Raw genomic sequence first — 14,882 nt, 5'->3', positions numbered from 1 at the left:
TCTAGTCTTTATCTTAGATCGTTTAGTGATCCCCTTGGTTAGCATTTAAAACAGTTCAGCGGTAACCTTTTGCAGTTTTGTCTCAAATGACTACATACCTGTATCCAAATCCGGCTTCCTGGGGCACTGAAGCGTGAACGGCATAAATGACTGAACACAACTAATTCTCAGAAAGCCACATTTTAGTCAGTACTTTCCCGCTTTCTCACTCATCATTTCTTTTACAGAACTAACAAGTGGTAGAACTAATTAATTAAAATTTTATTTCTTCTCAAGTTATACATTTTAAATTCTGTGAACCTTTTGGAAATGCCAGTAAGTAATAAAATAACTAAAATCCAGACAGGGAAACTAGAAAATGCAAGTACTGGAAGAAGAGTTCCTACTCCCAAAGAAAAACCAGGAGCACCAGGTATGGTGAATATTTATCTTTTAAGGAAAAATAGTTACATCTTGTTACCGACTGATTTTCCTTGTTACCAACTGATTTTCCTTGTTACCCACTGGCCCACAGATAGGGAGTCACCCTCCAGTGACCCTCAGGCCTGTAAGTTTTACTTGTTTCTTAGCCTGTTTCTTTCCTTCTTCTGGGAGAGTGCAGTAAGTGAAAATCTCACAAAGCCTCAAGTTGATTCTTTTCCTTCTTAATTTAATATTCTCCAGATATGGTAGGAACGTGACTAAGATGCCCTTTTTATTATGTATGTCCTTTTCTTAATAATTAATTTTTTATTTTGTGGTAATTTTTTGAAATAAGAGATTTTGAGATAATATGTCCAAATTTAGAGAGGAATTGCAAAAATAGTAGAGTGAGCAACCTTGCTGTTCCAGACAAGATGGAATAGACACATTTTACTCTATTCCATTTAAATATAATAATACAGGTAGTTTACAAGTAAGTGGGTGCAAAAAGGTATACCAGGCAAACACCAATCAAAAGAAAGCTGGAGTGGCTGTACTAATATCGGATAGATTAGACATCAAAAGAGCAAAGAAAATTACCAGGGACAAGAGGAGCATTACATAATGATTCAAAAGGTGAATGCATCCAGAAGACAGAGCAGTCTTAAATATGCATCCACCAAATAACAGAGCTTCAAAGTATATGAGGCAAAACTCAACATAACTGAATTGAGAAATAGACAAATTCATAATTAGAGTTGGGAACTTCAGTGCCCCTTTCAGTAACCGATAGAACCACCAGACAAGAAAATCAGCAAGGTTACAGAAGAAATACACTACCAGTCAACCAGATCTAATTGACATAGAATGCTCCACAACAGCATAATATACTTACTTTTCAAGTACACATGTAACTAACATTCACCAAAATAGAATATATCCCAATCCGTAAAACAAACCTCAACAAATATAAAAGAATTGAAATCATGCAGAGTATATTCACTGACCATAATGCAGTCAAAGTAGAAATCAAAAACAGGAAGACTACCCAAAAGTTTCCAAACACTTGGAAACTAAGTAACACACTTCTTTCTAATCCATGGGTAAAGGAGGAAGTCTCTAGGGAAATAAAAAAAAGATACATTGCCCTGAATGAAAATGCAAATACAGCGTATCAAAATTTGTAGGATGTAGCTAAATCAGTGCTGAGTGGGAAATTTATGACTAAATGCTTACTTATATGAGGAATGGGGGAAAGATCTCAAATGAATAATCTAAACTTCAACCTCAAGATACTGGGGGCGGGGTGGGGGGAAGAGCCAAATAAACTCAGAACAAGCTGGAAGAAGGAAACAAGCAGAGAGAAGTTCATGTAATTGAAAACAAAAACAGTAGAGAGAAACAGTGAATCCAAAAGCTGGTTCTTTGAAAAGACAGATTCTGACTTAATTGGTAATGGGTGCAGTTTGGGCATTGGGGTTTTTATAAGCTCCCCGGATGATTTCAATGGGAAATGGGGATTGAGAACCTCTGGTGGGGAAGCTAGATATGTTTTCTTGGGGCTTCATTTGTGTTGGCATCTGTGGCCCAGTCCCTTTCTTCTGAGGAGGATTTGTAGCTATTTCATTTTCCCTCACTTTTTGTTGCCCAAAGTCAGTACTCTTTCCCTTATATGTCAATTTGCATGTCTGACTGCCCCTTTGTGATAGGCATTGCTCTAACCGGAGGTGAGGGTTTAACCTCAATCCCCCTCCACTTCACCCCCAACGAACTTGATTGATTTGGGAATTAACACCGAAACCCCTCTCTGATTGGTTTGTCACACATCATTGGTTACCAGTTTTAGGCTGTGATCACCCAAGCCGTAGTGACAGTGTGTCTAGTGCACCTGGTCCTGTGACCCTAGTCCTGAGGGAGCCAGAGGGCTTGGTTTCTCAGTTCTGGTGGCCAGTGCAGTGTCGGCCCTCTAGTAGCACAGTATTAACGGTGTGCAGTGGATTTGAACTTGCTCAGTAAGTTTGGGATTGTTTCTGGGTGTTTTTGACCTTATATGTAAGGCTGACATGCCTTTTATTGTTACGAAAACCTGGGATAAAGGTTGTTTTTCCTCCTAATAATAAACTCTGATGATCACTTTAAATTGGATAGATGTTATAAATGTACAAGGGGTACATGTGAGCAAAAATCTCAATGTAGAAGCAACTCACAGCAGCAGATGAGACATATTGGAAACTGCTATTTTTAAAAATTGTTGGTGTTTCTATCTGGAGAATTGTGTATTTCATAGTAAAAGCTATTCTTATTGATTTACTTTATTCTTAAGAAGTCTTATTTGCAAATGGTATTTTATCTTAAAAGGATTCATGTTTTGTACATATATCTCTTTTTATTCTTAAAATGCCAAGCTTACTTATTTGGGTAGTTGAAATTGTTGAATATATGTACATAAATTAAAAAGAACATGTACTGCTAATTTTTAAAAACTTACTGGAACTGGGGCTTTTTTCTCTTAAAAGGCATAAAACAGATTTTAATTTAGAAAGACCTACGACCATTAAAATCTGTCAAGATAATATCACGGAATAGACCACCCAGGCTGAAACCTTCCAGTGAGGTCTGTATCAGCCGAACAGTGGGCTGAGACATTAGCAAGGAGGGGGTGATGTTAGGAGAGTGATAATTCAATTGTAGGCTTCCGATTTTCAATATTCTTTCTTTCATTAAAATAAAGGTTTCTTGGGGCACGGGGGTGGCTCAGTCGGTGGGCATCCAATTCTTGATCTCAGCTCAGGTTTTGATCTCAGGGTTGTGAGTTCAAGCCCCACATTGGACTCCATGCTGGGCATGGAGCCTACTTAAAAAATACATACATACGTACATACATACAAACATACATTTATTTTATATTATAATATTTATAAATATTATAAATAATAAATATTTCTTATAATTTAGACCAGAAGTCGACAAGCTATGGCCTGTGAGTCAGATCTAGCCTGCCACCTGTTTCTGTGTGGCCTGCAAGCTAGGAATGGTTTTAACATTTTTAAATGGTTAAAAAATGAAGAATAATATTTCATGATGTGAAAATTATACGAAATTCACATTTCAGTATAATAAAGTTTTATTGGAGCAGAGCCGTGCTCATTTGTTTATGTACTGTCTGTGACTGCTTTCATGCTACAATAGCAGATTTGAGTAGTTGCAACAGAGACCATATGGTCCATAAAACCAAAAATATTTGCTAAGTGGTCCTTTCCAGAAAAAGTTTACTGAACCCTGATTTAAACTCTCTTCCCAGCCTGGCCTTTCTATGGAAGATGATTCCTACTCAGGAGGTTTGATATGCCCAAATAATTTGTTAACAAGTCTATATGTTAAAGAGGGTAAGCCTGCTTCCTGGCAATAGAGATAACTGTGGTTGACATGGAAATACTTCTCTGAGTGGCAAGAACCTACCCAGGTAAATTTGTATTTTCTTCTTTTTTCTTTAATGCATTTTGAGGACTTTGGAAGAGAGTTGACCTCCAGATTCGTCATCTGGTCACACGGAACTCATGAGTCACATGACGTGTCTTTCTTTTTAAAAACAAGCAACCGAGAGGCAGGTAGTTGTCTTTTAGAAAGTACAGAAAAGTTCATCTACTCCAACTTCTGGTATCTCTCTCTTTTTTAAGATTTTTATTTATTTGACAGAGAAAGGACAGCAAGAGAGGGAACACAAGCAGGGGGAGTGGGAGAGGGAGAAGCAGACTTTCTCCCGAGCAGGGAGCCCCACGCAGGGTAGGGTTCGATCCCAGGACCCTGGGACCGTGACGTGAGCTGAAGGCAGACGCTTAATGACTAAGCCATCCAGGCGCCCCTGGTATCTCTTTTTTAAAGACAAAGATTTGTTGGGGATGAGGAGAAGCAGTAAAATATGTAGGCTATGTTCTTTTTCTTATGTTTTGTTTACTTAGTCTCTAGATAGATATTTATGGCTTTAGTCACTGGACTACTGAAATGTGGTAGAGAAGAAAGATACCTGAGGTGAATAGGCTTGAAGGAAGTTTTGTTTCCACAACATTGCATTGAAGCAGTGTGGTGGATTGAATTGTTGTGTAGAGAGGGGTGAATTCTGAATTAAACCATAGGCAGTAGACTCAAATGGCTTCAACAGGTAGGTTAGTATTGTTTTCCCCAAAGCAGAGCTACTCAGCTCAAGAAACATATTTATAGCATTCATGATTTCTGTTTAAGGACTAGTTTAGGAGGGGCTTTGCCCACATGGTCAGGACTTGACCCTTAAGGACGTAAGAAGAGTTCTGCTCTGGTCTGACCAGTGACCTAACTCAAACGTCTGTCTCTGTTAATGGCTCTGAAGGATATTTTCCTGAAAGCCTAAGGGAGCTGGACTTTCAGATGTTTCTTTACTTAAGGATTACTTCCAAATACCATCATGGATTTATCCACCCTGATTTTATCTCAGTCCTTCTTGAACCTGTTTACGTTTTCATTCTGTTCCACTTCTTGAGCTGATGAGTTCTCAAAGTTCCCTAAGCGTTGCTCAAAGTCCTGCTTGCTTTTTGATAAAATTGCCTTTAGGTTTTAAGGAGTGCCCCTTTGTTACTTTTACTCTGTGAGTGGGTGAATAAACTCAAGTCGATCATTTCTGCACTCTTCTTGAGTCTTACTTCTGCTTCATCCTTTTAGAGCGGGATTTCTCAACCTTGGCAGTATTGACATTTTGGACCAGGTACATCTGTGCGTTGTAAGAGACTATCCTGTGGGTTGTAGAATGGTTAGCAGCCTGTCTAGCCTCTAACCCCATAGATACCAGTAACATCCTCCTTCCCAGTCTGACAACCAATAGATATCACCACGTGTCCCTTGGAGGATAAAATTGCCTTCAGTTGAGAACCACTGCTTTAGATATTTGTCTTTCCCAAACTGCAGTTTTGTGCTTCTTGGACTACCTTTATAATATGGAGGCTTCTCTGTCCAATTGGTTGTATTGTGCTTTTCTGGATTTTTTTTCCAGCTCTGGTTAATGTCCATGTTGAATGGCAGTGACAGCTATTTTTATAGGCTCAGTGTTTCAGGTCAGCTGCATCATTTGTGGGTGGCATGAGGGACAGACACCTTGAAATCTTAGAAGTTTTTTTTTTAAATTATAAATGCCCTATATGTGTACTGGAAAGTGTGGACAATGGAAAAATTTGGAAAGAATGTTTTTTATCACCCCCAAATCCATCACTTTAATGTTACTAATGTAACTAATGTTAGTAAATTGGTTGATGTCCTTCATCTGTTTTCTATGTATTTTATTTCATGTAATTTCACTGTAAAACCAATTTTTCGATTTTTTTCCACTTAACATGTTACCATAAAATTTTCCCCTTATACCATGTTTAAATGATTGAATGAAATATGATACTATTAATATGCTTTAATTATTCCTCTTTTGCCTGATAGCCAGGTTTTAGTTATTATTTTTACTACAGAGTTTTAATGGACTTTTTTGTCCATAATTATTCTCTGTGTTTTGAATTATTTTTCAAAGATGAGCATTGGAAGTAGAATTCCTGGGTCAAAGGTGTGAATATGTTTAAAGCAGAGCCTTGGATTATGTTTTAAACTGTGTGGCCCCACAGAGGGCAGTGAAAAGGAGCTCCTTGCACTGACCATACATTTCAAAAGTCTGTCTCTTGGGCATATAGAAGGAAAGGGCTGTGCTTAAGTTAATCACTTTTCCTTGCCTGCCTGCTCTTCTGTGGGAATATTAATGGGGAGTCAAGTAGCCACCAAGCCACAGACTTAGATTCCAGTCCCAAATAATCCCAGTTGGGTTAACTTCCAGACAGTGCTCCTTTAAAAGGGAGTTTCACCCAAGGAAGGCATTTACTTTATGCATTTGTATTTTGCCTGGCTTACAGTCACTGTTAAAATAAATCAGCATGCTGTTAATCATTTTGGTTGAGATATAGTAGGAATAAGATCTGAAAACTGCCGTCAAATTACTGTTCCCAAGGGTGCAAGGTGAGGGCTGGTGCACATTTCATTTCTGCCAAAACAAAGGAATACTCCGTGTGGGAGGTAAGGAAGAAAAGAATGCCTTTATAAAGTCTCTACCCTGAATAGAGGATTAGAAAATAAACAGCTGAATAATATATCCAAGTACAAGACATTGAGGTGCATCATGAAGTTACTCCAAGATTGCACCGTACTCATTTATGGTTTTGCTTAACAAAAAAATTTATTCTGAAGTACTCTTAAAAGTATACCACTTAGGGAAGATTTACGTGTTGTCTTGAGTAGTATGGGTGCCTAGAAGCAGAACCTGAGACAGTGTTTGAATGTATATGATTTATTGAAGGAATGCTCTCAGGAGAAACTGATAAGGGAGTGAGGACAGGAGGGTAAGGACGAAGGAGCTAAAGTAAGGATGTAGTCTTAGGGAAGTGTCTAGCCTTATCGTGTTTTGGGTAGAGTGGGGGGAGGATGTAAAACTGGTTGCTGGCCCCCACCGGGAGGGAGACTGGGGGAGTATAATCTCCCTGACAGGACTCTTGGGCTTGGTGAGGGGGACAGCTGTGAACCATTAGCAGCCAAGAGGCAGTAGCTGGGAGGTGGGTGTGTTAGCTAGGTAAAGGGGATCTGGGTGGGGCACCATAGCATCTATCACTCTTTTGAATGTTTACTTTGTGCAGGATACTGTGCTAAGACTTGGGAGTAAAAGAGGAATGTGACGGTCCCAGCTTTTAAGATGGTTGTGGTCTAGTGGCAGGGCTGACCATGTAAAGAGTATTTACAGTGTAAGCGAGGTGCTTTTTACACCGACAAAAGTATGCACAGAGACTCAGATAGAAAGCAAAGGAGTGAATAATTGTGGGAGAGGGATATCTGGAGAGCTTCAGTGAGGGGATCCAACAAATAGGTAGCACCAGGTTAGGGGGAAATGGGCTGGTCAGGGTTGACAAAGAAGGAACTGTAGACAGACGGAAGAGCTCCGTGCAAAGGCCACCAAGTATGAAGTAAGATGTGTTCATGGAATCTCATTGGGCCTAGCATGTGCTGGAGGTAGGGAAACAGCAGCTGATGAGGCCTGACAGGTTGGAACCAGAATACTGTGGGCCTCCAAGGTCACACTGAGGAGGCTGGGCTTAGAAGGGGCAGCATTCCTGCTGTCATCTCCCCAGCCTGCCTAAGGTCTCAGGGTCAACTTGGAGTGCCCATTCCTGATATACCTGCCAGCTCTGCCCTCTGGTGGCTATGTGGCTCCAAGCATGTCCCTTAACTATTTCTGAACCCCAATTTCCTCATCTGTAAAATGGCTGGTTGGTGATAACGATATTTATAGGACTTTAGTAATTAGAAATAATAAATAAAGACAGATCTAAAGATTTACTGTCATTGTGCTGCATTTACTGTTCTTTGTAATTTTCCTACAGTGATTAAAACAGCAGTGCTATCACAGAAATGGACAGACAGATCAATGCACTATAAAAGCTCAAACTCAAAAATTTTGCTTGCTTTGTTTTCTTTTCTAAAAATCATTAACAACCCACTTTCTTATTTCCCAGGACTGGTGTTACTGGTGTTAGTTAATCTGTTTCCTAGACTCTTTACTGATAATGCAAGATTTTTTTGTTTCCATCTGTCATAAAAAGTGATTGTTACTGTAATCATTTTTAAAAACACAAAATTTTGCAGCTTCTTAAAAATTTGTGCCTTCCTTGGTCATGAACAGTTTGATAATCAACTTCTAAAGAACAGAATATTATAGACAATGAAAATTACTCTATTGTACACCTGAAACTAATATAGCATTGTATGTTAACTAACTGGAATTAAAATAAAAACATAAATACTACATACATAAAAACATAAAAAAGAACATTAATTAATCAATCAATTAATTGATGGGAAGAAAATGGAGATACCTTTTTTTTAAAAGATTTTATTTATTTATTTAGTTGACAGAGAGAGAGACAGCCAGCGAGAGAGGGAACACAAGCAGGGGGAGTGGGAGATGAAGAAGCAGGCTCATAGCGGAGGAGCCTGATGTGGGGCTCGATCCCAGAACGCCCTGAGCCGAAGGCAGACGCTTAACAACTGAGCCACCCAGGTGCCCCAGGAGATACTGTTTTAGCCAAAGTTCCTAAGACCAGAACTTCAGATGAGAGGAATATCAATCTCACAAGAAGTCGTGGGTCTCCTGAAACTCAGGGAAGTGAGAAGAGAGGGTATGGTCTGTGCTCAATTGGCTTTCTTCACTGAGAGATTTTGGAGAATGTAACTATTTCTTTTATGGCATATGCTACCTTCAATCCCAGTATGAGTTATCCATCTGGAGGTAATGTTCATTAGACACAGAATTTTTCTCTTGCTAATTCCTCTTGACTCTGCCTAAAAATTCTCATTGGTAAAATGTTACAATAACTGTTAAAGGTCTTTTTAAGCTTTATTGAGGTATAATTTACATGCTATAAAATTCATATATTTTAAATATACAGTTCAGTGAGTTTTAGTGTATTTACAGGGTTTTGCAGCCATCACTACTGTCCGAGTTTAGAACATTTCTGTAACCCCCGCCCCAAAAAAGCTTCATGCTCCTTTGTAGTCAGTCTGCATTCCCACTCCTAACCCTAGGCAACCACTGCTCTAGACATTTTGTCTAAATGGAATCACACAGTAAGTGATCTTGTGTTTATGACTTCTTTCAGTGAGCGTAATGTTTTGCTGTTTTTTTATATGTTTTATGTATGTTTTTCATGTTATAGCATGTATTAATACTTAGTTCCTTTTATTGCTGAGTAGTATTCCATGGTATGGCTATACCACAGATTATTTAACCATTCACCTGTTGAAAGACATCTGGGTAGTTTCCAGTTTGGGGCCATTATGAATAAAGCTGCTATAAACATTTGCCTACAGGTTTTTGTGTGAACACAAATTTTCATTTCTCCGGGCTAAATGCCCAGGAGGGCAATTCCTGGGTCCTATGGTAGTGGCACGTTTAATTTTAAAGAAATAGCCAAATTGTTTTCTGGAATAGCTGTACCATTTTACATTCCCACCAGCAGTGTATGAGTGATAAAGTTTCTTCACATCTTCACCATTTGAATTATCACTATTTTTTAGTTCAGCGATTGTGGTTTTAATTTGCATTTCCCTAATGGCTAATGATACTGAGTATCTTTTCATGTGTTTATTTGCCATTCATATTGCTTTTTGATGAAATGTCTGTTTAAGTCTTTTGGACATTTAGATATTCTCCAACCATTTTCTTAAAAGATTGATTTATTTATTTGAGAGAGAGCAGGGGAAGGGGCAGAGGGAAAGAATCTCAAGTAGACTCCCTGCTGAGCGAGGAGCCCAATGCAGGGCTTAATGTCACGACCCTGAGATGGTGACCTGAGCAGAAATCAAGAATCAGACGCCTAACTGACTGAGCCACCCAGGGGCCCATTTATAACAGAATCATTTGTTCCCTTACTGTTGAGTTTTGAGAGTTCGTTACATATTCTGGATACAAGTCCATTGTCGGATGTGTGCTTTACAAAAATTTTGTCCTGTTCCATAGCTTGTTTTTATATCTTCTCAACAGTCTTTTGCAGAACTAGTTGTTTTGTTGTTATTTGGTGGTGGTGGTGGTGGTGGTGGTGGTGGTGTCTTTGTTTTTGTTTTTGTTTTTTCATTTTGATGGAGGTGAATTTTTCTTTGACAGATCATGCTTTTGGTGTCAGGACAAAACTCTTTGCTTAGCCCTTGATCCTGAAGATTTTCTCCTATGTTTTTCTAAAAGTTTTATAGTTTTACATTCAAGTCCATGATCCATTCTGAGTTAACTTTTGTATAAGGTATGAGACTTAGTTTGAGATTCATTTTTCTTTAACTATTGTGCCAGTACCATTTGTTGAAAAGGCTATCTTTCCTCTGTTGAATTACTTTTCTACCTTTATCAGAAATCTGTTGGGCATATTTGTGGAGTATATTTACTTTTAATAATGCAAAAATATATTAGGTTGCGGTTGGCAGGATGTCTATGCCCTAATCCCTGGAACCTATGAATATGTTAGGTTACATGGCAAAAGAGAATTAGGGTCGCTGATCAGATGACTTTAAAATAGGGACATTTTCCTGGATTTTCTGGGTGAACCTAAAGTAATCACAAGGGTCCTTAAAAGTGGAAGAGGGGGGCAGAAGAGAGGGTCAGAGAATGAGGTGTGATGAGAGAAGCAGGGGCAGAGGCATGCAGTGTTGCTGGCTTTGAAGATTGAGGAAGATGGCCAAGATCTAAGGAATGTGAGTGGCTTCTAGAAGATGGAAAATGCAAGGAAATGGATTCTCTGCTCGAGCCTCCAGAAAGGAATGCAACCCTGCTGATACCTTGATTTTAGCCCAGTGATACCTGTATCAGACTTCTGACCCACTGAACTGTGAGATAATAAATTTGTGTTGTTTTAAGCCACTGAGTTTGTGGTAACTTGTTACTGCAACAATAAAATACTAATAAATCTGTATATTAGAAAAGCCGCCATTGATAACAGGATTTTAAATGTTTGGGCATAGCATTTCTCTGAAAGTTTGCATATATGGAACCTCCCAATGATACCAGACAAATGAAGGAAGACAAATCCCTACTCAATAGGGAATAAGTGCATTCGATAGGAAATAATTAGAAATATATTACTTTTATTTTTGTTTTAATTTCTGTATTCATTGTGACTTTAAATTACACATTACTTTTTAATGTATTTAATATATAATACATTTTTATATTTTGTTACTGTTGTTGGTTTTGTTTGCATTTCAGAAGAGCCTTTGAATGTCTTAGGTTGTGCACTAAGGATCCAGATGTAGTCTCCAAAATTTATATGATAGGAAGGTAACATTCTATTTAAAGAAACAGCCTTCAGAGTGCCTGGGTAACTCAGTTGGTTAAGCGTCCAACTCTTGATTTCAGGTCAGGTCATGATCTCAGGTTTGGGAGATCAAGCCCTGTGTCGGGCTCTGCATGGGCATGGAACCTACTTAAGATTCGCTCTCTCCCTCTGCCCCTCTCTCCTCCCTCCCTCTAAAAAAAAATAAGTTTATAAAAAATAGTCTTCAACTTTCCCAGTATATTCAAATATTGAATCATTATGTTGTACACCTGAAACTAATTTAGTGTTACATGTCAGTTCTATCTCAATTTTAAAAAATATTCAGGTGACTTTAACAGTAGGACAAATAGAATTTTGATCAATGATTTTCTTAAAGATATTATTTATTTATTTGACAGAGAGCAGGAGCAGGGGGAGGGGCAGAGGGAGAAGCAGGTTCCCCGCTGAGCAGGGAGCCTGACTCGGGCTCGATGCCAGGACCCTGGGATCATGACCTGAGCCGAAAGCAGATGCTAAGCCGACTGAGCCACCCAGGTGCCCTGGATCAATGATTTTGATACTTGTGCTAATCCTATTAATTTTTTTAAGAACAGCTTTTATTGAGATATAATTTACATACCATACAATTCAACCATTTAAAATGTACAACTTCATGATTCTTAATGTATTAACTGATATGTGCAACCATCACTGTAGAGCACTTTGAATATCTTATCTTACTACCTTCTGACTTCACTATTTCTCATGAAAAGTCAACTGTTAATCTTATTGGAGTTACCTTATAAGTGAGGAGTCACTTTTCCCTTGCTACTTATGGAATTTTCTCTTTGTGTGGCTTTCAGCAGTTTTACCATAGTGTACGTGTTTGTGGATCTCTTTGGAGACGGTAGTGGTAGTGCTGGTAGTATAAATTACTTAGAGTTTGTTGAGCTTCCTGAATGTACAAATTAATTTTTTTCAGTAGATTTGGGGATTTTTCAGCCATAATTTTTTTTATGTTCACTTACAGAGCTCCTCATGCCCTGCCTTTTTATTTATTTATTTATTTATTTATTTTTGATGTAAAGTTCGATGATTCATTAGTTGCGTATAACACCCAGTGCACCATGCAATACGTGCCCTCCTTACTACCCATCACCAGCCTATCCCATTCCCCCACCGCCTCCCTTCTGAAGCCCTCAGTTTGTTTCTCAGAGTCCATAGTCTCTCATGCTTCATTCCCCCTCTGCTTACCCCCCCTTTCTTTATCCCTTTCTTCCCCTACCAATCTTCCTAGTTCTTATGTTCCATAAATGAGAGATAATTTTTTTAAAGATTTATTTTTTTAATTCTTTTTTTAACATTGTATTTATTTATTTATTTGACAGAGAGAGAGCACAAGCAAGGGGAGCAGCAGAGAGAGAAGGAGAAGTAGGCTCGCCCCCTGAGCAGGGAGCCAGATGCAGGGCTCTATCCCAGGACCCTGGGATCATGACCTGAGCTGAAGGCAGATGTTTAACTGACTGAGCCACCCAGGTGCCCCAAGATTTCTTTATTTTGGAGAGGTGGGGGGTTTGGCAGAGGGACAGAGAGAATCTCGGCAGACTCCACACTGAGCTCAGAGCTTGGTGCAGAGCTTGATCTCACGACCCTGAGATCATGGCCTGAGCCGAAATCACAAGTTGGACACTTAACCGACTGAGCCACACAGGTGCCCCAGACATAATTTTTTTGCATATGTTTCCACTCCTTTCTATCTCCTTTCCTTCTGGTACTCCCATATGTGTTGGTGTACTTAATGGTGTCTCATATTTCTCTAAGGTTTTGTTCATTTCTTCTTCTTTTTTTTCCTCTGTTCTTTGGCTTGCATGGTCTCTTTTGATCTATTTCAAGTTCACTAATTCTTTATTTTTCCAGTTCAGATCTACTGTTGGGCCCCTTTAGTGAATTTTTTCTTTTCAGTTATTGTACTTTTCAATGCCAGAATTACCATGTGGTTCTTTTTTATTGATATTCTTACCTTCCTTTACTTCTTTTTTTTTTTAACCTCCCTTTATTTCTTTTTTTAAATTATTTTTCTAAAGATTTTATTTATTTATATGACAGAGAAAGAGAGCAGGAGAGCACAAGTAGGGGAGTGGCAGGCAGAGGGAGAGGGAGAAGCAGTGCTGAGCAGGGAGCCCAATGTGGGGCTCAATTCCAGGACCCTGGGATCATGACCTGAGCCGAAGGCAGATGTTTAACGGACTGAGCCACCCAGGGGCCCCTGTAATAGCATTTTGTATACTGTGGCACGTAGAAGAATGTCAGTTACTGATTGTATCACTGTCTTTTCTAGTTCATTTCTTCAGTACTTGCTATGTAACTTGCAGGGCCTTCCATTTTTCTTATACTCTAGTGCTGGTGTGTTCCCAGAAAAGTTGTGCCTCTTTTTTATCTGCCATTGGCCACACATACACAAGGAAGGGCACTTAAGTTTTAGTCAAACCCATTATACATTTTTCACGATATTAGGAGCTTTCTTTTTTTCAAGTGCTGATGATCACTCTTTCTTAAAAGATTTTATTTATTTGTTTATTTGAGAGAGAGCACGTGTATGCACGCGCACGTGAGCAGGGGGAGGAGCAGAGGGGGAGGGAGAGGAAGAGGGAAAGAATCCCAAGCAGACTGTGCACTGAGTGCAGAGCCCTGCGCAGAGCTCAATCTCACCACGCTGAAATCAGGACTTGAGCTGAAACCAAGAGTCACCCAGGCACTCCTATAGGAGCTTTCTTATAACAGTCCTTGTGGCATATATATAGAGATATAATTTTAAATTAGACTAGTTGTTTGGGGGATAGGAGCAGGGAGAAAGAAAGGGAAAAGGGGCAGACAGAAAAGCAGTATGGTTGTGCTCTTAAAGGTGGGACATGCCTCACTTGTTCTTCCTTCAGCCAACTATGTCTCATCCCTTTTGACCTTGGCCCTTGACAGCTCGGCCTTGCAAATGTTTTTTCCTTTCCTGCTCCTCCCCTACTGGGGTTCCCTGGCTGGTGATGGCCACATGGCTACCCGCTTTTTGTTTGGGTGGACGGTGGTCATGTGGCCACATCTGAGGCAGCCAGTTCTGGACCATTGATCCAGTGCCTCTTGGGCACCCTCCTAAGGCTCATATGTCGCCTCCTCAGTCTTTGTTACCCTCTGTTTTGGAGAATTTCATAGTACCCTTCTCCCATCACTGTGGGTCACTTGAGGATTTTTTTTTTATTTTTTGTGTTATGTTAGTCACCATACAGTACATCATTAGTTTTTGATGCAGTGTTCCATGATTCATTGTTTGCGTATAACACCCAGTGCTCCATGCAATACGTGCTCTCCTTAATAGCCATCACCGGCCTATCCCGATCCCCTGCCTCCCTCCCCTCTAAAGCCCTCAGTTTGTTTCCCAGAGTCCACAGTCTCTCATAGTGGTTCATTCCCCCTTCTGGTTACCCTCCCTTCCTTCTTCCCTTCCTTCCATTTGAGGATGTTTTTGACAGAAATCATTTGATTTGTGTGATTTGCCTGCTGCTGTTTCTTGGGATCTATAGGGCAGTGTTGACTGCCCTCTGAAATGGGTATCTGTGGTTGACTGTTTTATTCAACGTTGTTCTC

At 39.5% G+C, this 14,882-nt stretch overlaps 1 protein-coding gene across 1 annotated transcript in view; it reads left to right on the top strand.

Annotated features, from left to right (window-relative positions):
• JADE3 (jade family PHD finger 3) overlaps nt 1-14,882 on the top strand; it is a 131,091-nt gene that overhangs the window by 56,048 nt on the left and 60,161 nt on the right. The window lies entirely within an intron of this gene.

Source organism: Ursus maritimus (assembly GCF_017311325.1).
Source record: "Ursus maritimus isolate PB19 chromosome X unlocalized genomic scaffold, ASM1731132v1 scaffold_X1, whole genome shotgun sequence".
Lineage (NCBI taxonomy): Eukaryota > Metazoa > Chordata > Mammalia > Carnivora > Ursidae > Ursus > Ursus maritimus.
Note: the sequence above shows the minus strand (reverse complement) of the source record. Positions and strands in the feature narration are given on the sequence as shown.